The sequence below is a fragment of the Taeniopygia guttata genome, chromosome 24 (assembly GCF_048771995.1).
Source record: "Taeniopygia guttata chromosome 24, bTaeGut7.mat, whole genome shotgun sequence".
NCBI classification, from domain to species: domain Eukaryota; kingdom Metazoa; phylum Chordata; class Aves; order Passeriformes; family Estrildidae; genus Taeniopygia; species Taeniopygia guttata.
Window position 1 is genome coordinate 4463873 of NC_133049.1, and position 20139 is coordinate 4484011.

Below are 20139 nucleotides of genomic sequence, written 5' to 3' on the forward strand. Positions count from 1 at the left end.
GAGCTCTTCTGCTTCTTTCCCTCCAGGATGTCCCTGAATCCCTTTTCCCTCCAGCTGGGAACACCCAGCTCTCCTGTTCAGCAAGTTTCTGAGCAGACCAGCACCTGTAAACAGCTTTAAATGTGGAATTTGGTTTTCCAAGTGCTCGACAGCAGCACAGGAAAGCAGCTGTGGAGCAGCTCAGCTCCGTGGCACCAGAGACAGCCAAAGGGAGGGATTCACCCAGAACCCAAAAGCAGCAAGAATTACGAGTGAAGAAGGCAGAAAATGAAATTTTAGAGTCATGAGGCAGAGACAGGAGCTCAGCTGAGGAAGGTGCAGAATTCCCCATGAACAGGGGATTTCAGAGCTTCCTACTTAAGGGAAAGGGAACAGATCCAGCTCCAGCCTGTGGGTCTGGGGTCAGGGACCCTCCAGGACTTGTGGCTGTGTTTGTGCCACCCCTCCTGTCTGCAGGGCTGCCTTTCCAAATTCCCTGACACCCCCGGAGGGTATTCCTGAGTGCTCCCCCCAGCCCCAGCCATGTGCTGTTGACTCAGCTGTGCTTCAGCCTTCCCCACCCCTTGAACACACACATTTGGGTTCGTCTGGAGGCTAAGAGGAAGGCAGAAAGATAATGCTGATAATGGTAAAAAAACAGAAAAAAAAAGAGAAAAATAAAGGGCTGTGTTGCAAATGTGTGATGATGAAAATACTTCCTCCCCGAGCTGTGTTGCTGCCCTCATCTGCCAGCATTCCCTGGAGATCAGCAGAGGGCTGGGCCCAGCAGCTGCCCTCTGGGAGGATGGATTTGATGGATTTGGGATGGTGAACGCTGTGGGTTGGTGCTCCTGCCTCGCTGACCTTGTTCTGCTCTGGAAAATGTTCTATGCAAAGCAGGAACTGCTCTGCTTCGGAAAGCAGCTCAGGCAAAGGAGCTGAAAGATCAGGGGCACCTCTCTAAAAGATGAGGGGGGACCCCTCTAAAAGATGTGGGGGACTTCTCTAAGAGATGGGGGGTCCTCTCTAAAAGACAAGGGGCATCTCTCTAAAAGATCAGGGGCATCTCTAAAAAATAGGGGGGGACCTCTAAAAGATAAGAGGTACCTCTCTAAAAGATCAGGGATACCTCTAAAAAATAGGGGGGCACTTCTCTAAAAGATAGGGGGGAATCTCTCTAAAAGATCAGGGGCATCTCTCTAAAAGATAGGGGAGATCTCTTTAAAAGATAAGAGGGACTTCTCCAAAAGATAAGGGGGACTTCTCCAAAAGATAAGGGGGACTTCTCCAAAAGATAAAAGGGGGATCTCTCCAAAAGATAAAAGGGGGATCTCTCCAAAAGATAAAAGGGGGATCTCTCTAAAAGATAAAAGGGGATCTCTCTAAAAGATAAAAGAGGGATCTCTCTAAAAGATAAAAGGGAATCTCTCTAAAAGGGGGATTTCTCTAAAAGATAAGGGGCACCTCTCTGGGAGCAAGGCCTGGGGATTCTTCCTGCCCTGCTTTTACCGTTTGCTGTGCTGCCCTTGCTCAGCAGAGCTCCCCTCCTGTCTGGGCTGTTTCTGCTCTTTAAAAGAGAGATGTGACTCTGCCAAAGTCTCCTCTGAAGGCTGGCAGTGAAACCTGCCCTCCCAGAGCAGCTCTGGCTCTGCAATGAGCAGTTTCTCTGGGATTTCCTCTGCCCAGGTCTCAGCACAAACCTCTGGAGGAGCTGTGCACAGCCCAGCTTCCACCACCCTGATGATTCCTTGGAATAAATCACACAGAGGAGCTCTGCTGGCATCACCTGCAGTGCTTGGGGTCCCAAAGGGAGGCAGAGAACACGAGGATGGAGCCACACCTTTGTTCACCTGCCTCCATCACCCACAGGGACAACCAACCCCCTTTTCAATTTAATTTTCAGTGTGAGGAGGAAATGCTGCATAAAGCAAACAAAGCCAAAGGATATTTTTACCCCAGGACCTGCAACTGAGAGATTTCTTTAGTTTTTTTTCTCTCTTATTTTTTAATTTAGTGCAAGGAATGGTGCTGATGGCTGATAAGTCTCTGCTTTCCTCCCAAAATCCCACCCTGGCCAAAAGCCGGAGAGGACCCATCCTCCAGCTCCCAGGCAAAAATCAGTTTTTTAGAAGTTGAGTACTCGAAACTGGCCCCAGCCATGCAAAAGTGGCCTGATTTTCACAACTGCTGAGTGCAGTGGGAGCTGGAAAACACATCCTGCTCCTGAGAAAATCAGGTCACTTAATTAGGTGACAAATTATGGCTTAGGTGCTCACATTTCCTCACCCTGGGTAGCAAATGTTGGCTGGAGTGCTGTAGAAAAAAAAAAGCAGTGACTCAAATGAACCAGAAAAGAGGGAAGAAGTAAGAAAATGACTTATTTTTCAGAATTTACTGGATGGCATCACTGAGTAACTGTTTCTGGTGATGCAAAACGGGTTCAGAAGGTTTGTGCAGCACTGCTGGTCCCCTGAGGCACCCAGTTCCTCCATCTCTTGGCTTCTGAGATGAAGTGCAGGGAAATCATTTAAAAGCACCCAGCAACATGGAATAATCATTTTGAACAGACAGCAAGGCAGAGGTTCTGTGCAACAGCAGCTCTGGAGAATTCGGGGAAGGGGAAAGAAAATCCTAACAGCAACTTCCAAATGCACAGCAGGTATTTTATTCAGCAGGAAGAATTCAATGGGTTTGATTCTTCATCCTCAAAGCCCTCCCCATGACACACCTCAATGTCAGGGTGTGGGAATGCAGAGCTTCCCTCTGGCTGCCCTGGGACCCTGGCAGGGGTCAGGAACCCCCCTGGACAGAGCCCCCAGAGACACTGGCTGTGATCTCTGGCCATGGAAAAGAGTTTTCAATCTTACAGGATCAATTACAAGCTCTGAGTGTTTGATATCAGTAATAATTAAGTGTGGCACAGGTGCAAAAGTAAAATTTTAGGATTCTAGATGAGGGGTCCAAAGGGGACAAGATGGAGGAAATTGGGTGTGCCTTGTCCTTTTTCTCCTTCTTCATGCCCTCCATGTTTCACTGTGGTGTTGGCATTTTTCTGTTGGTTCAGGCTGGGGACACACTGTCCAACGTAGGTGACAGATATTGGCACGTTATTGTAAATCCAGCACAGGTAGTTTCTGGTATTTAATGTTTGTACCATCCCACTGAGGGCAGAGCCCCACACGCTGCCCTGCAGGACAGAGCTGCGGCAGGGCAGCAGAACATGTTAGAGATAAACAGAATAAACAACCTTGAAACCAGCACAGACCAATTATGGCTTCTGCTTTGGCAGCGGGGCTGAAAGACAGAGACTTTCTACAATCTCGGGATCATCAATACCTCAGATTCCGACATCAGGGCCCAAGGAAAACCTTTCCCCACTCCCTCACTGGTCAAACAGGGTGAATATTGCCAGGAAGCACCCCAGCTAAACAGCAGACCCCAAATCATTCCAGCAGATTTGGTGGTGCTGCCCTGGCCCAGCACTGGTGTGTAAATGGTGCCCATTTTAACCCCAGCCCACGTCCAGGCAGAGCACAGAGCTCTGGGGCCTGCAGACTGCACTCCTTGCTGCTGGAGGATTTTTGGCTTACTGTCACTTCTGGCTGGGGAAAAAGAAAAAAAGGGGAATGCCAATTGAGCTTGGAAATATATATCAATAAATATAAAATTTAATGGCCAAATGCCATTTGCTTCAGAGGAAATGACTGTAATGGGGAAAGAGGCATTAACCACAACGAGAACCTTCGGCCTCAGGGGCACCACACGAACATCCTCCCTCTGCTGAGAGCTCAGCCTTCTGCTTCTAGTCCAGTTTAAAAAGTGTTTGGCTTTATTTAAGCCCAGCTTAAAACAGGAGGGTGAATGGACAGTGGGGAAGACAAACAGCAAGAGCAAGGCATGGGCGGGGGGACTATTCTGAGATAAAATATAATGCAGATAAAACTACACCACGAAAAAGTGATGCAAACTTCAGGGGGCTGATGCCCCAGCAGGAATTTGATGTCACTATTTGTGCCACCAGCAGAGCTGTGCCTGTGAGAGGGACTCGGCTTTATTTGGAATTTCTGCTCTCAGAGGCTGCAGAAACACCAGCAGCAGCCTCTGCTCCACAGGCAGGGAGGATTTGGGGATGGAGGAAAGAGAGGGAATGACCAACTCTGCCCTTCCATCCCATCCCTCAAGCCCACACAAATTCCTTCCCCTTGAGCAAAACCCCTCTGAGGGATGGATTCATCACCTGAGTCTTTGGCCCATCAAATATTCCGCTGTGTAAATACAGATTTTTTTACAAATATGATGGAAATACTTGTCTCTCCTCATCAGGTCCCACTCACAGGCCTGCCTGACAGGGTAAAATAGGAATTACAGCCCATATTTTATGCCAAATAAGTTTGAAAGAAGGATGCTGTCAAACAGAGCGTTTTTCCTTAGCAATACAAAATAAGAACCTTCATTTTTGCTTGTTTGTGCCTATAAAACATATTTATATAAACATATATTCAACTAGCTGTATGCATCTATTTAAAGCTTGGCTTCTTCCATCTCTGTTGGTTTCTGGTAAAAGAATAGAAAGCAAAATGTTGGCTGGCTCCAGGGAATGGGAAAAAATAGGAATTTTCTGGTTGCAGCTGCTGTTTGGAGCAGATCTGTCAGTGCAGGTACAGGTCAGGAACGCAATATTTAAATTTCTCCTTGCCTGGTGTGTCAAAGTCATGGGGTGGGAGGTTCTGTATTCAAACTCTGCTCTATAACCTGCAGTAAAGCTGTCAAAAATTCTCCACAAACAGTAAAATTCCCAGTATTTTTGTGTGTTTTTTTTCCTCCAAGTTGTGTATTTTTTTGCAAATTGTGTATTTTTTTCCAATTTATTTTTTTCCAAATTGTATATATTTTTCCAAATTGCCCATCGAGTGACCTTTACAGATCCCTGAATTTTTGAAGTTTTCACCAATTCTTTATTAGCAATCCAACAAGGGGAATGAGTCTATTTTAGGCTTTCACTAAACAACTGCACATTGAGGATTGGTTTTGCAAGGAAAATTTCTGTGCATTGAATGACTTGGTGATGTGAAGTGGGGAAAAACACCCAGATTCCCGAGTTCCATGAATTTCTCAATTATTCTACATAAAAAAATGGCCACAGTGAGGTGTCTCCTAAATGTGCTGCGCTCCTCTGGATCCTCAACATGCACAATTCATTCAGCCACCCCCCAAAAAAAAAAAAAAATCACATGATGCTGCTTCTGTTCTTATTTGGGTGACCTTCCTGCTATAAATAGGGCCAGGACAGGAAGATATCACCAGGGATCCAGTTCCTGTTTAGGGCAGGGGGTTGGGGCTGTTCCTTTTTTGTATCTGGGAAGGAAAAAACAACAAAACCCCCTCCTGGTGTTTTTGTGAGAACGATTCTGATATGAGAGCATGGCAGGGTAATTAATTTCTCTCCCTTCACTGAGTTTTACCTTAAATTCTCTGTTTTCCTGCATGATGGCTGAGAGAAATCGCTGCTCACGTTGAATTTGCTGCCTTTAATTGCAGCCACGTCCCCTCCCGCAGCAGCAGCTGGTTCTGCACCCCAAAATCCCCTTTGGGAACGCCATGTTCCCAACCTCTGAGGTCAGCAGATCTCAGCTGTGGAAAACACCCAGGTCCTGCCTGGAACACAGCAACTTCCAGAGGGGAAATTCCTGGGAATGTGAGCTCTGGGTGCTGCATCCTGGAGGTCACGTCAGTATTTATGGAAGGTGCCTGGTGGGGCTGGAAATTCCCATCCTCCCTCTTCCCAAGGGCTGGCTGCTTACCCCAGCTCTGGAATAGCACAGCTGGTAGCAGGGAAGAGAGGGAAAAGGGAAATGTGAGCAGAAATAAACGTGGGGAACACGCTGCTGTGTGTTTGTAGTCTCCACAATTTCAAATATTCATTTTTTTTTTCAGAGGACAAGCGAACTGCAGCCTGGCCACAGGAGGAGGAGGAGGAGGAGGATGAAATGATGATTTTTATGTGCAAAGAACGAGGGCCTGGGCACGTGTCTCTTGCTTTTTGGAGTTATGTAAGACTTTGAAGGCGGATTTCTCTCCCCACATGTGCACCAAGTCATTCCCTAATCCCCTGCTCAGCCAGCTTGTTAAAGCACGAGGAGAGGGAAGTACAGGCTTGTAAAAAGCCAGCCGGGATAAAGGCAGGAATGTAGCAGCCATTTACCATTTCCAAAGAGGAAAAAAGAGAAAAAAGAGGTTTAAAGAGGAAGCAGGACATTCCCTTCCTTAGCACACCAACACTGCAGCTTTTGGCCATGGTGGGCTTGGCTGTCCAGTTCCTGCCAGCCACCCCACCTCCCTGCAGGATGGAGGAGGAACAAGGCACAGGTTTTTGGGTTGATTTGAATTGGTCACACCCCATCAAAATTCCACTTTCATCCTCCCCTTCAGCTGCAAGGCCCTGTCGTTTAGGCTTGCTTATAATCCTGATATTGGTTTTCTTTTTAATTTCTGTTTTGGATGGTATTTGCTGTCTGGCTTCCTGGTTCACTTCCTTCAGCTTCTCTCCCCATGTGCTAATCTAAAAGCGCTGCTCAAACAAGCTCTGAAAATAGCAGGAGGCCTGAAGCTGGGAATTTAAGAAAATGATTCTCACAATTCCCTAATAAACCCACAAAACCTGGCAGCACCTCAGCTGCTGGTTCAGATTCAAATCTGTGGCTGCAGGGCAGCGGGGACTGGGCTGAAGGAAGGTGAGAAATAACTGCTGCTGTTAAAGTTCTGCAGAATTGTGGCCATCAGCTAAGCAGCTAGGTAGAGCTAACACAAATAAACTCACACACAACTGGAGCACATCCAGCAGGGGCCCCTTCAAAACCTGATTTTAGCAGCGGCCAGAACTGGCCACGAGTTCACCACTCACAGGTGTGGGAATCCAGAGCTTCCCTCTGGCTGCCCTGGCAGGTCTGGGACCCTGGCAGGGGTCAGGAACCCCCCTGGACAGAGCCCCCAGAGACACTGGCTGTGATCTCTGCCCATGGAAAAGAGTTTTCAATCTTACAGGATCAATTACCAGCTCTGAGGGTTTGATATCAGTAATAATTAAGTGTGGCATGGGTACAAAAGTAAAATTTTAGGATTCTAGATGAGGGGTCCAAAGGGGACAAGATGGAGGAAATTGGGTGTGCCTTGTCCTTTTTCTCCTTCTTCATGCCCTCCATGTTTCACTGTGGTGTTGGCATTTTTCTGTTGGTTCAGGCTGGGGACACACTGTCCAACGCAGGTGACAGATATTGGCACGTTATTGTAAATCCAGCACAGGTAGTTTGTGGTATTTAATGTTTGTACCATCCCACTGAGGGCAGAGCCCCACACGCTGCCCTGCAGGACAGAGCTGCGGCAGGGCAGCAGAACATGTTAGAGATAAACAGAATAAACAACCTTGAAACCAGCACAGACGAATTATGGCTTCTGCTTTGGCAGCGGGGCTGACAGACAGAGACTTTCTACAACCTTGGAATCATCAATAGCACAGATTCGGACACACAGGGAGCAGCTTTCATCTCCAAGCCATTAATCCATTTTTAGCTAGCCAGGAAGACAATGTCCTTGCAAGGAGCCAGGCTGGAGGTTGAAGGATGCTCCAAGCACCATCTGGAGGCTCGGTGATAGCCAGAAAAGGAAGCAGTTGTCACGCTGATTGGGAAGAAATGAAGTCCCACATTTGAGGCAAACACGGCGCTTTCTTCTCCCTAATTGCTCCTCTCCCTGACCAGGAATGAGATTTGCCACAGCTCTTTTTTTCCCTTATTACCACAGCCTCTTCCTCCCACCAGGAGTGGGGTTTGGGCTGGTGGGGAATGGGACGGGGCCAGGTGGCTGCTCCAATGTCACCAATGTCCTGCTGCCACCTCGGCAGCTCCTCCTGTCCATCTGTCACAGCCCTTCTGCACGTCCCCAGTGCCCAGCACAGCCACAAACACCCTGATTCAGGGAGATGGCACCACCCCAACTCTCACTCCTCCAGCAGCCCCACTTCACCCCTCTGTACATCGAATTTTTCAGCAGATCTTTAGGAAGAGAAGGGGGGAAAAAAAAAAAAGCCACAAGTAGCACTTTAAAGTGCCAGTGTTAACATTTTCCAGCTTCTTGGGGTTTCAAAACAGGAAGTTTGGGGGCGGTGCAGTTGCACAATTTGCCAGAAAGCTGCTGTTCTGTGAAGCTGGTGACACGGGGCTGTACCAGGAACCCGAGCCCTGACGGCCACCAAGGATGGGACTTTCTGGGACGAGTTCTCAGCAGGTTTTGATGTGCTGCTCCTGCCTGTGTGAGCCCTGTGTGAGCCCCTCTGGGCTGCAAAGCTGTGCTTGGGGGAGCTTTTCCCAGGCTGAGAGAGGATGTGAGCAGAGCTAACACATCCCAAAGCCCCAAAAGGAGCTCTGAGCTGCTTGCCTTGGCTCTGCTGGGGAAACCCGTGGTGTAAAATCCCTCCTAGGTGAGACTCTGGGTCTCTGTGTGCTCAGGCAGGGTGTCACTCTGAACTTGCTCTGCTTGAGATTTGAATTCAGCCGCAAACAACAGGTTTTGGTCAAAACTTTGCCAACTTGGGTACTGCGCAACCAAATCACAGAATCCTGGGGTGGGTTTGCCTATTTTAGGGGTGAGAGCATGTCGGAATCTGAGGTATTGATGATTCTGAGATTGTAGAAAGTCTCTGTCTGTCAGCCCCACTGCCAAAGCAGAAGCCATAATTGGTCTGTGCTGTTTCAAGGTTGTTTATTCTGTTTATCTCTAACATGTTCTGCTGCCCTGCCGCAGCTCTGTCCTGCAGGGCAGCGTGTGGGGCTCTGCCCTCAGTGGGATGGTACAAACATTAAATACCAGAAACTACCTGTGCTGGATTTACAATAACGTGCCAATATCTGTCACCTACGTTGGACAGTGTGTCCCCAGCCTGAACCAACAGAAAAATGCCAACACCACAGTGAAACATGGAGGGCATGAAGAAGGAGAAAAAGGACAAGGCACACCCAATTTCCTCCATCTTGTCCCCTTTGGACCCCTCATCTAGAATCCTAAAATTTTACTTTTGCACCCGTGCCACACTTAATTATTACTTATATCAAACACTCAGAGTTGGTAATTGATCCTGTAAGATTGAAAACTCTTTTCCATGGACAGAGATCACAGCCAGTGTCTCTGGGGGGTCTGTCCAGGGGGGTTCCTGACCCCTGCCAGGGTCCCAGAGCTGCCAGGGCAGCCAGAGGGAAGCTCTGCATTCCCACAAGAGCAGCCTTAGCTTCATGCCAGGTGTCCAGTTCCCATTTTCCCTCTCTGGGGTTTGCCTTTTCAGCAGGGCTGGGAGCCCACAAGGAACCTCCAACCTCTTGGAGGGGCCTTGGAGATCTTCTGGTTCCACCTTCCTCCACCCCACGGTGCTCCAGCCTGGCCTTGGACACTTCCAGGGATCCAGGGGCAGCCACAGCTTCTGGAAAGCCCTTCCAGAGCCTCACCTCCCTCACGGGGAAGAATTTCTTCCATAAATCCATTCAGTTTCACTCCCTTTCCATCCACTGAAGGAGGGAGTATCTTGTGCTCACCAAAACTGGGTGAGCTCAGCCACTCCCCTCCCCACACCTGCACTCAGCCTAATTTTATTTTATTGTTTTTTTCCCTGATCATTTTTTTTGTTCATTCTGAGCCCTGATTTTCCCCTCAGGTGCTGATTTTCCTTTCTTTAGGGGCAGTGTGTGCCCGTCCTGGGGACTCTCAGAGGTTCTGCGTGCCTGTGGGCTCCCAGCCCTGCTGAAAAGGCAAACCCCAGAGAGGGAAAATGGGAAGTGGACGCCTGGCATGAAGCTAAGGCTGCTCTCACCCCTAAAATAGACTCGGGCAAAGCAGCAAGAAGGAAGTCTAAGAAATTAAGGAAGGTGGAAGGAAGAAGAAGGGTGGGGTGCTGAAATAGTTGGGTCAGAGGCAAAAAGAGAGACTCAAAATAGCCTCCACTAGACAGCTCTGTTCAGGAAATTTTTGAAGCCTTGTTGTTTTCAGCAACACAATGAAATTCACAATATTCCAAATTACTGTTCCTCACTTTTGGTTTCTTTTGGGTCATCCAGAGAACACCAATATTAATTATGTCAATATTCATTATGTCAATATTAATTGTGTCAATATTCATTCTATCAATATTAATGATGTCAATAACCATTATGTCAATATTAATGATGTCAATATTCATTCTATCAATAGTCAGATGGAAGATCTGGCCAAAGAAGCCCAAAATGCTGTAGGAAAAGGGGTTAATGCTGCAGATGTTGAGGGACATTTACCACTGACTAAAACACCCTCCAGAACAGAATTGGGGCTGGGAGTCCCCTGGTGACACTTTTTTTTGTCATCTAGAGAAGACCAATATTCATTATATCAATATTAATTATGTCAATATTGTGTCAATATTAATGACATCAATATTCATTATATCAATATTAATGATGTCAATGTTAATTATATCAATATTCACATGGGAGAGCTGGCCAAAGAAGCCCAAAATGCTGTAGGAAAAGGGGGAAAAGGGGTTAATGCTGCAGATGTTGAGGGATGTTTGCCACTGACTAAAACACCCCAAACACCCCCAGGACAAAATTGGGGCTGGGGGTCCCCTGGTGCTGCAAGCTCCAGGTGGGGGTGAGAAAACCCACCCAGGGCTCAGCCTCTTGCCTCAGAGATTTTGAATGTGGTTACAGCAGTGAGCTGCAGCTAAAGTCAAAGTTTCCATCAGGGGAAAGAGAAAACAAGCGAGGCAGTGAGCTCTGCTCTGAATTTCAGTTTGGGGAGCTGGATTTGGTCTCCTTCAGGTCACTTTGGAGTCCTCAGGTGATAAAAAAGCTGTAAAAATGTACAATTATTTTGCTGTTATAATCGTGGTAAGTTGTAAATTCGTGGCCAGGCTTTAAACTCTAATAGCAGAATCAATATTAAAAATGACCCTGCAGTGTCTGGCTCAGTAATCTGAATTTTTTTACATGAAATCTAACTAAGAGACTCCAAAAAGTTTCAATCCTCACCAGGGAGGGTTAAAAACCCCCTCCACATTAAAAATAAATATGTTTGAAGCTTAAAAGGGAACAGGAAATGAAGAATCGTGATAAAGTGAGAAACAATGAGATAAAGGAGGATCTAAGAATTTCATGAGAAAACTTTGCCACAGACTGGGACAATTTCCCTGCGTACTTTCCTGATTTTGTTCTGGCCTGTCAGCTCTAAGTGCAGAGTCTTTTCACTCCTCTATCTGATCCTGCAGACTCTGTCAGTGAATTACAAAAAAAAAAAGCAAAAGGAAGACTTTAATGAGACCTGGATTTAGTAATTATCCCTACACCAAAGAGTACTTATGCATCTCTTTAACTCCAAGCATGTACTTACAGACTCCAGCCCTGCTCTTATGCAAAGCAGGTGCTGCAAGGTTATTAAAAATCATCAAGGCTTTGGGGCCCTTCTCCCTTCCAGCACAATTTCCAAGGATTTTAAACCAAGTGTTTGCTGTGATGAAAGGAACTTTGTTCAGCTCCCTGAAAACCTGGGGATTTGGTGCTGGCAGGAACACAGGGGTGTGGTTTTTGCTGGTGTGTTTGCTCCCCAAAATCCCCTCAAGCAGCAAAGGTCTGGCAAAACCCTCAGCCCTGCATGGTCCCACTGCTCCTTCTCACCACAGGATCCTCCTTGACTCTCTTCATGGCCTTTACACAAATAATTATTTTAATTCTCGTGTTTGTGGGGGGAGAAATGTCACCTTCCTGTGCCCCCATATGTCTGTTTAACACCAAAATAATTCTAGAGCCGTGTCGAACAGCTCTGGCTTCTCATTTTCAGATGGTGCTTGCTCAACATGAAAAACACACATTGCCACAGTGAAAAACAAGAGCAACCCATGGGAGACGCTGGGGGGTGGCACCAAGAGCACAGGATGAAATTCTGGTGATTCCTGGATCGTAACTCAGTCAGGGTTACACCTAATAAAGTACATCAGGAAAGAGCCAAGCACTGAAATCCCGTTTTTCCTTCTGCTCACCTCCCCAGTGCACATCACTGTTTTCCAAGGGCAGCTTTTCCTTGACCCCTCCATGGCCTTTAATGACAGACTGCCCAATCCAGCAGTTGGCACAAAGAATTGCTCACTCCAGGGCTTAATTCTCATGTTTGTGGGGGAAAATGTCACCTTCCTGTGCTCCCAAATGTATGTTTAACACTAAAGTAATTCTACGGTGTCAGAGACCTCAACAGCACACAGCCATGGTATGGACAGTGGAATTCCAGCTCAGCAGGTCTCTCCTCCATCATTTCAGCCTCTGCTGAGCCACCTGGGCAAACATAAGCAGTGTTAAGTCTTAAAAAGTGCCCAGCACATCTGAGCCCAGGGGATGGGAACTGCCAGCACTCGAGCCCTGCTGAAATCTGGTTTTACAGCACCGACCTGAAAGGTGCTCAACTCCCATTCTGTGCTTTTGTATCCAGAATTACCTGCTGTGGGGACTACAATCTAATGAAATCTCTTTTTTCCCCTCCTCTCACCATCATCATTTGAATTTTTGACACCTAAGAGGCGACAACAAAGCGGTGGGAAGAGATAAAGGCAGAGTCCTTGTGTGTGAGCTCAGAGCCACAGCCTGGCCTGTCCTCCACCTCCTTATCCAGATCCTCAACCAAAATATTCTGTGACTGCCTGGGTGCCTAAATAGTGGCAGATTTGGGGCTTCCCTTCAGTTCAGACCTTTGCCCACGAGGACTCTGAGCTGAGCTGTGCTGCCTGAGCAAGAAGTGGCTTTTCCTGTGGTTTATTTTTCCTGTTTTCCCACAGCTCACACCTCATCCCAGCACCTCCCAGCAGCGGGGACACCTTCCCTGCCTTCTCCAGGGCTGTGTGGGATGGATGCTGGCCCGGGAGCTCTCGGTGGGCAGGCTGAGCTCTGCAGGCAGGTACTGGCAGACAGACAGACAGACAGACAGACAGACAGACAGACAGGCACACACACCCCCCCCTCCCTGAGCAGCACCTCATTTCCAGAGCTCAGCTCTCCCCCGCACCTCGGCAGCGCTGCTGTGGGGGTGTGCTGCTAAAATTATTCATGAAAAAAAAAGAAAAAGAAAAAAAAAAAGAAGAAAAAAGCCTTTTACGACTGAGAGCTGAGCCCCATCTTCTCTGGGTTCTCGTGTGTGGCTGGGATCTAGAAAGCAGCCTGAGGAGTGCAATTTTTCTTTCCTAAATGCAGAAGGAGCCTCTTTTTCCATCTGTTGCAGCCTCTCTCTCCATCCTCAGCCTGCCCTGGGAGGGAATCACTGATCCAGGGACAATTCCAGGCACTGCCACTAACAGCAGCATCAGGAAGGAGGAGAGCACCGTGAAGTGTGGCTAACTTAAAATAATATCTGTGCTCCCTCCACCTGGCAGAGTGGGCTCCTGGGAGCTGGAACGGGAAAAATGGATAAATAAAATGAATGGCACGTGCTTACAAAGGTTGGTTGTAAAGCTCTCTTGGTTTTTAAAGATTAGTTTGCTCTGCAGGCTCCTGTGGTCAAGGTGAAGAACCCAGACTTGTGTGACTTTCCTTTTTGGTAAATATTTAAGAGCTGCCTCATGAAAAATAAGCAAGAAAGGAGAATCACTTGAGAGGAATTCTTTGCAGTAAATTGCAGGGGCTGATACAGCAAGGCATGCCTGGTAGATGACAGAGCCATGGAATCACAGAATGGTTTGGGTTGGAAGGGACCTTAAAAATAATTTCATTGATCCCCTGCCATGGCAGGGACACCTTCCACTACTCCAGGGTGCTCCAAGCCCTGTCCAGCCTGGCCTTGGGCACCTTTTAAGCTTTTCTGTGCACTCAGGGCTCTCTCAGGCTTGGTTCTCAAAGGAGCTGAGGCTCACAGGACTGTGCTGCACCCCCGTGTGTGTCCACAACAACTCCTCAGCTTCTCGGGATATTTAAACCCAGTGGGGCAGAGATGCAGAGCTCTCAAGGGTATTTCATGTCTTGCAACTTCTGCATGATAGAAAAGAAATAATAATGGGTTCTTGGCTAGCTGCCCCATGTGGGAAAGTCTGGGAGGTGATCCTGGTTATCAGCATCCTGCCAGACACAAGCCTGGGACAGGAACAGCAGCAGTGCCCAGCCAGAGCAAGGACGGGGTGAGGTCCTGGCAGTCCCAGAGCTGCTGTGCACAGCAGGGCAGGCCCAGAGGCACCTCAGCACCCCAAACTGGATCTCCTGCCGTGGATCCACAGCTGGGCTGCAGAGGGCTCAGAGCCGAGAGAGCATCGAGCACAGCAGCGCTGGGATACAGCCCAGCTGCAGAGGCAGATCTGCAGGAAATGCTGTCCTGGGAAAGCCAGAGGAGCAGAATGTGTGTTTCAACAAGAAAAGCATGTCTGATGCCTCAGGTTTAGCTTTTATACTTTTCACATTCTGTGCTGCTTCAGTGTGTGGGTCTGGGCTTCACATGAGGGATGCTGAGCTCTCTGCACAGAGCAGGGAGACAAAACAATTCCTGCTCCAGCTGGGCACCAAGGACAAATGATCCAAATCTCAGCCCAGGAGCACAAACACCGTGGGCTGGAGAGAGAAAAACAAGCAGGATGGGACTGCCTGGGCTGAAGCTGGAATGGGACAATGAACTCCAAGGTGCCAATGGAGCAGAACTGATCCCAGGGAGAGCCCCTGGGAGCGCTCGTGCATTTTGGGACCATTTTGGTTCATTTTGTGCCCATTTGGGTTCATTTTGGGCTCATTTTGGGATCATTTTGGTTCATCTTGGGTGCAGCCCTGGCTGGGCTCCTGTGCTGCCCAAGGTGGATCCATGGAGGAGATGCTTTTAATAACTCCCTGCTTTATTCTTTAGCTCTGTTCTAGCTCAGTCTGCACAAGGCATCATGTCAGGTCCAGAAGAAATCACAGAATCACAGAATCACAGAATAATGAGTTTGGAAGAGACCTCTGAGATCATCAAGTCCAGCCTATGCCCCAACACCACAACTAGACCATAGCACCAAGTGCCAAATCCAGTCTTTTTTTAAACACATCCAGAGATGGTGATTCCACCACCTCCCTGGGAAGACAATTCCAGTATTTTATTATTCTTTCAGTGAAAAATTTTTTCCTAATATCCAACCTAAATCAGCCAACAGTGCAGGTGAAGAGCTCCCAGGTGCAGCCCTGCAGGAGCCAGGGCCAGCAGCTGCTGCTCAGGGTGTGCAGAGGCACAGCAGAGAGCACAGCCCCTCCTCATCCTCCTCTCCCACCTCCCAGCAGCCCCACAGGACACCCCTGGCGAGCTCAGATGAGGAGGTTCCACAAAAAGAGGATCTCTCTGTGTCTGTGCAGGTGTCTCTCCCCACATCCCTGGAGCAATACAGGATTTCAGGCTGCAGCTGAAACCAGACCCTTTTTTTCCAGTGCAATCCTCTTTGTTCTGCAGTTTTAACATTTCACGCTTTCAGCAAATAAATCGCGTGGAGTGGGGCTGAAGTGAATTTTCAGGGCAAATTCTGTAGGTAGCAGCCAGACCTTGGTGCCATTTGGGGGTTTGGGGATTGTGGGAATGCAGAGCTTCCCTCTGGCTGCCCTGGCAGGTCTGGGACCCTGGCAGGGGTCAGGAACCCCCCTGGACAGAGCCCCCAGAGACACTGGCTGTGATCTCTGTCCATGGAAAAGAGTTTTCAATCTTACAGGATCAATTACCAGCTCTGAGTGTTTGATATAAGTAATAATTAAGTGTGGCACGGGTGCAAAAGTGAAATTTTAGGATTCTAGATGAGGGGTTCAGAGGGGACAAGATGGAGGAAATTGGGTGTGCCTTGTCCTTTTTCTCCTTCTTCATGCCCTCCATGTTTCACTGTGGTGTTGGCATTTTTCTGTTGGTTCAGGCTGGGGACACACTGTCCAACGTAGGTGACAGATATTGGCACGTTATTGTAAATCCAGCACAGGTAGTTTGTGGTATTTAATGTTTGTACCATCCCACTGAGGGCAGAGCCCCACACGCTGCCCTGCAGGACAGAGCTGCGGCAGGGCAGCAGAACATGTTAGAGATAAACAGAATAAACAACCTTGAAACCAGCACAGACCAATTATGGCTTCTGCTTTGGCAGCGGGGCTGACAGACAGAGACTTTCTACAATCTCAGAATCATCAATACCTCAGATTCCAACAGAGGATTTTTTTGGATGCTGAGCCCTGCTCTGCCTGGATCCCTGTCTGGAATTGCCTCCATCCTGCCAGGCAGGTGAACGTGCTGAGCTGCACAGAGACCACGAGGCTTTCACAGGAGCTCAGCATCAGCCTAATTTTGCTCCCAGTGGCATTGAATGAGGCAGAATTAGGCTGGAGCTGAGCTGCTGAAAGCTGTATCCTATCTTCCTCTTGCTGGAGTTGCCTAAAAATAAGGAGTCCAATTAAATCTACAGCAGTACAGAGTATGAGGGAATGTATAATTAATTTAAAAAATCAAAGGCTGTCTTACAGCGCTGATCAGCATTTAGCAGTGCTGCCACCAGCTCTTACTCTCTTCATTCTTCCTATTTAATCAGTGATTATTGTTGGATCTCCTGACAGTGTGATCACATATTCTGGTGGTTATTTCAACCACTGCATTCCCTGGGAGCTGTAAACACACCCACAGGAGGAGAAGGAGAGAGGGAAAAATTCATTACCCTGGTCCTGACATTTAACTGGAACCCTGATATTGGTGAAGGATAAGAATTTGCTCGCTGTGATACTCAAGGCTTTCATTTCCAGCACAGCCTTGTTGAGAAACTAAAAGCTGAGAGCAGAAATTGCATGTCCAAGGTCACCTCCCGGAGTTATCACTCTCCTTATTGCTGTTTTTCCATATCCAGCTCTCCCAAAAACAAAAAGGGGTTATTTTTTGGTCATAAGGCTTTGTCACATCCCAGCCAAGGGTTTCCCAGCTGCCCTGTCCCCCTGCAGCTGAGGGAGCTGTGGAGGATGTGCTCCTGCACTTCTGCTGGCAGCAGTCCCCAGGAGCTCTGCTGGATCCCCAGGAGCTGCAGTGGCTCCATCTGGGCCCCCAGAGCAGAATCTGCTTTTATTTTGGGTGCCAGCTGCTCCCAGTGGGACAACAGCGAGGGCGGCTTCGTGTCAGCCCTTCCCAGAGCCTCTTCCCTGCCTTGTGCCCAGATTTCCTCATTTTCCCCTCTCCTGGTGCCATTTCAGGCTGGATCTCTTCCTTTTTAGTTGGGTTCTGCCCATATTTCCCCATTTTCCCTTTCCTCATAACATTTCAGGCTGGATCCCTTCCTTTGTGGCTGGGTTGTACCCAGATTTTCCATTTTTCTTTTTCTGAAGGTATTTCAGGTTGATTCTCTCCTTTTATCTGATTTGTGCCCAGATTTCCCCATTTTCCCCTTTCCTCATGGCATTTCAAGCTGAATACCTTTCTTTTTAGCTGGGTTGTGCCCAGATTTCCCCATTTTCCCTTTTTTGGTGGATTTTCAGGCTGACTATCTTTCTTTTTAGCTGGATTGTGCCCAGATTTACTATTTTCCCTTTCCTCATGGCATTTCAGGTGGAATCCCTTCCTTTTTAGCTGGGTTATCCCCACATTTGCCCATTTTCCTTTCCTGGTGCCACTTCAGGCTGGATCCCTTCCTTTTTAACTGGGTTGTGCCCAGATTCCCCCATTTCCCCTTTCCTCATAACATTTCAGGCTGGATCCCTTCCTTTTTTAGCTGGGTTATGCCCACATTTCCCCATTTTCCATTTTTGGTGGATTTTCGGGCTGAATCCCTTCCTTTTTTAGCTGGGTTGTGCCCACATTTGCCCGTTTTCCCCTTTCCTGGTGCCATTTCAGGCTGGATCCCTCCTTTTGTGGCAAATCCTCCTGCTGCAGCAAGGCCAGACTTTTGCCTGGAGGGAATTTTGGGGGGAAATCACTGCAGAGCCCAGCAGTGGAGGCAGGGATTGTTCCCCCTGTGCTGGTGGCATCACCCCCTGTGAGCAGGGACCTTGTCCCCAATCACAGTGCAAGGCTCTCCAATTACTAAAGGCAGGCAGAAAATAAATCATTGAGAGAGGGAAATTATTCCCAGCCTGGTCCTTGAACTCCCCAGGGTGAGTCTGACTCACCTTTTCTTGATCCTCAACTAAATACCTTTGGTAAAAAAAAAAGTTTTTGATAAAATAATGTTCAATATGTAAAATTATTATTAAAAGTTTTAAAACTTAAGATAAAATTTTTTATAATAATATTTTGAATTAAAATTTTTTGATAAAAAATATTTAGGGAAAGATCAGCCACTCCTAAGGGAAGTGAAATTCTGAACCTACAACCCTGCTGTAGGTTAGTGTAGAGCAGCTCAAGGAGGACAAAAAGAGATCTCAGAGCTCTCAAGGGACTTTTATTTGTACAAACATCAGCCCTGGGCTGTGTTAGAGTCTTTCTGTCTGTTAAACAGAAAAAAAATAAACTTTTCTTTTCAGTTTGAAATGATTTCCTGCATTATTTAATATTTTGCTCAGTGCATTTCTAAGGATCACCCCTCCCAATGGATTCAGAGCTCTGGAATCCAGCTCTGCTGCTGTCAGATTTAAAAATAAAGATCTCCACAAGAGATTTTTTTTGTGTAAGGAAGAGGAATTTTTACTTCTCTGCTGCCTTTGCTGACTGGGCACTGCTATAGGCTGCTCTGGACTACGCATTTGAAGTTATTTTTGAAATGTGTTATTACCCTGAAGTTGCATCTCTCCCTTTTTGATGCATAATTTAGATTTTAGCCTCTCATAAATTACATGCCTAAGGAACTGCTGATGCTTCTGGGAAAGAGAAAAAAAAAAGACTCCAACAACAACAATAAGGCTGTACAAAGTATTCTTTGTGGAGACTGCTCTGGATATGAACACATTTATGCTTCTCTGAGTTTTCCCCTATTTTTGTCTCTGGGATGTTGACACAAACACAGAACCTCTATTTCTATTGGGTAATTCACCAATATTCAGGGAGATCTCCTGAATTCTCCCATCCTCTGCAGCATGAAACCCCAGCTCTGTGTGGTGCCCAGATGGATGGATGGGGTGGCAAAGAAATGAAATAAATTTCTTTTTTTTTTCTTTTTTTTTTGCTTTTTCTAATGGAGAAGTTTCTTCCTTGCACAGCAGCAAGGCCAGGCAGGAAATCTGCAGGAAAAACAGGATTAATAAAGTGCTGAGGGGGCTGGAGTAACTCAATCTCGTGCTGCTCTTGGTTCTATTCTGCTGTTTGATGTTGACAAATCTATTTATTTTTGGGTGCATTTTATCCTCTGCTCAAAATAGAGGTAGGGAGGTCTCTGCTTTCCTTTAGGTTACCATAGAATTTATTCCAAAAGCTGCTGAAAAAATTCCCAGTGGCTTCCAAATGGCTCTGGCCTTGACATTTCTATTTACAGGTGTGGGAATTTTGGACAAGTGTATGAAATGCCACAGCTCCCTACTGAACCCAGCTTCAAATCAGTAATGCCAGGTGTGAAGTTAATGAAAATCAGGGAAAATAAACTTTCTGTTGCAGAGCAAACAGAAGATTTCTGCAGGCTCTGCATTGTACCCCAGTAATTGTAACTGAGTTCACCTGCTGCTCCTGAGGTTAAAAAGAAGAAATTATTGCCTGAAATTATCTGTCCAAGGAAAACTGAGATAAAATGGGGGATGGGGGGGGGGGGGGGGATCAAAAATGGGATGTTTTTATTAGTATTGGAGGCAACATCAGCAGGTTTTTAAGTGTAATTTATAAGGGAAGTGATTCAAATGAAATTAGGCACTTTAAAAAATCAGCAAAGTGTGGAGGACATAATAACCTTTGAAGAATTTTAAAAGCCTTTTCACACTGGTATTATTCGAGTTCCTCACTCCTGTAATTTTACCTTTTTTTTTTTTGCTGTTGTTGATGTTTTCATGGCACAGCTCCCAATATCAAGTGATTATTGCAGAATCAACGAGTTCCATTAGAAAAGGCAAAGTCAATCCCTGTCCTTCCTGTCTGGCAAGGAAAGCTTAAGAAAACAACTTCAGTGTGTCCTAAATCCTTATAGGAATAAAAATAAATCTCAAGTTTAATCTAATAATTAAATCTTGGTCTTTAAGCCAGACCCAGAAGTTTTTGTCCTTACTCAAACCCTGAGTTTTGCAGATTTCT

General features: G+C 47.0%; 1 protein-coding gene across 1 annotated transcript in view; it reads right to left on the reverse strand.

Annotated features, from left to right (window-relative positions):
- Positions 1-20139, reverse strand: part of UBASH3B (ubiquitin associated and SH3 domain containing B) — a 75083-nt gene that overhangs the window by 25543 nt on the left and 29401 nt on the right. The window lies entirely within an intron of this gene.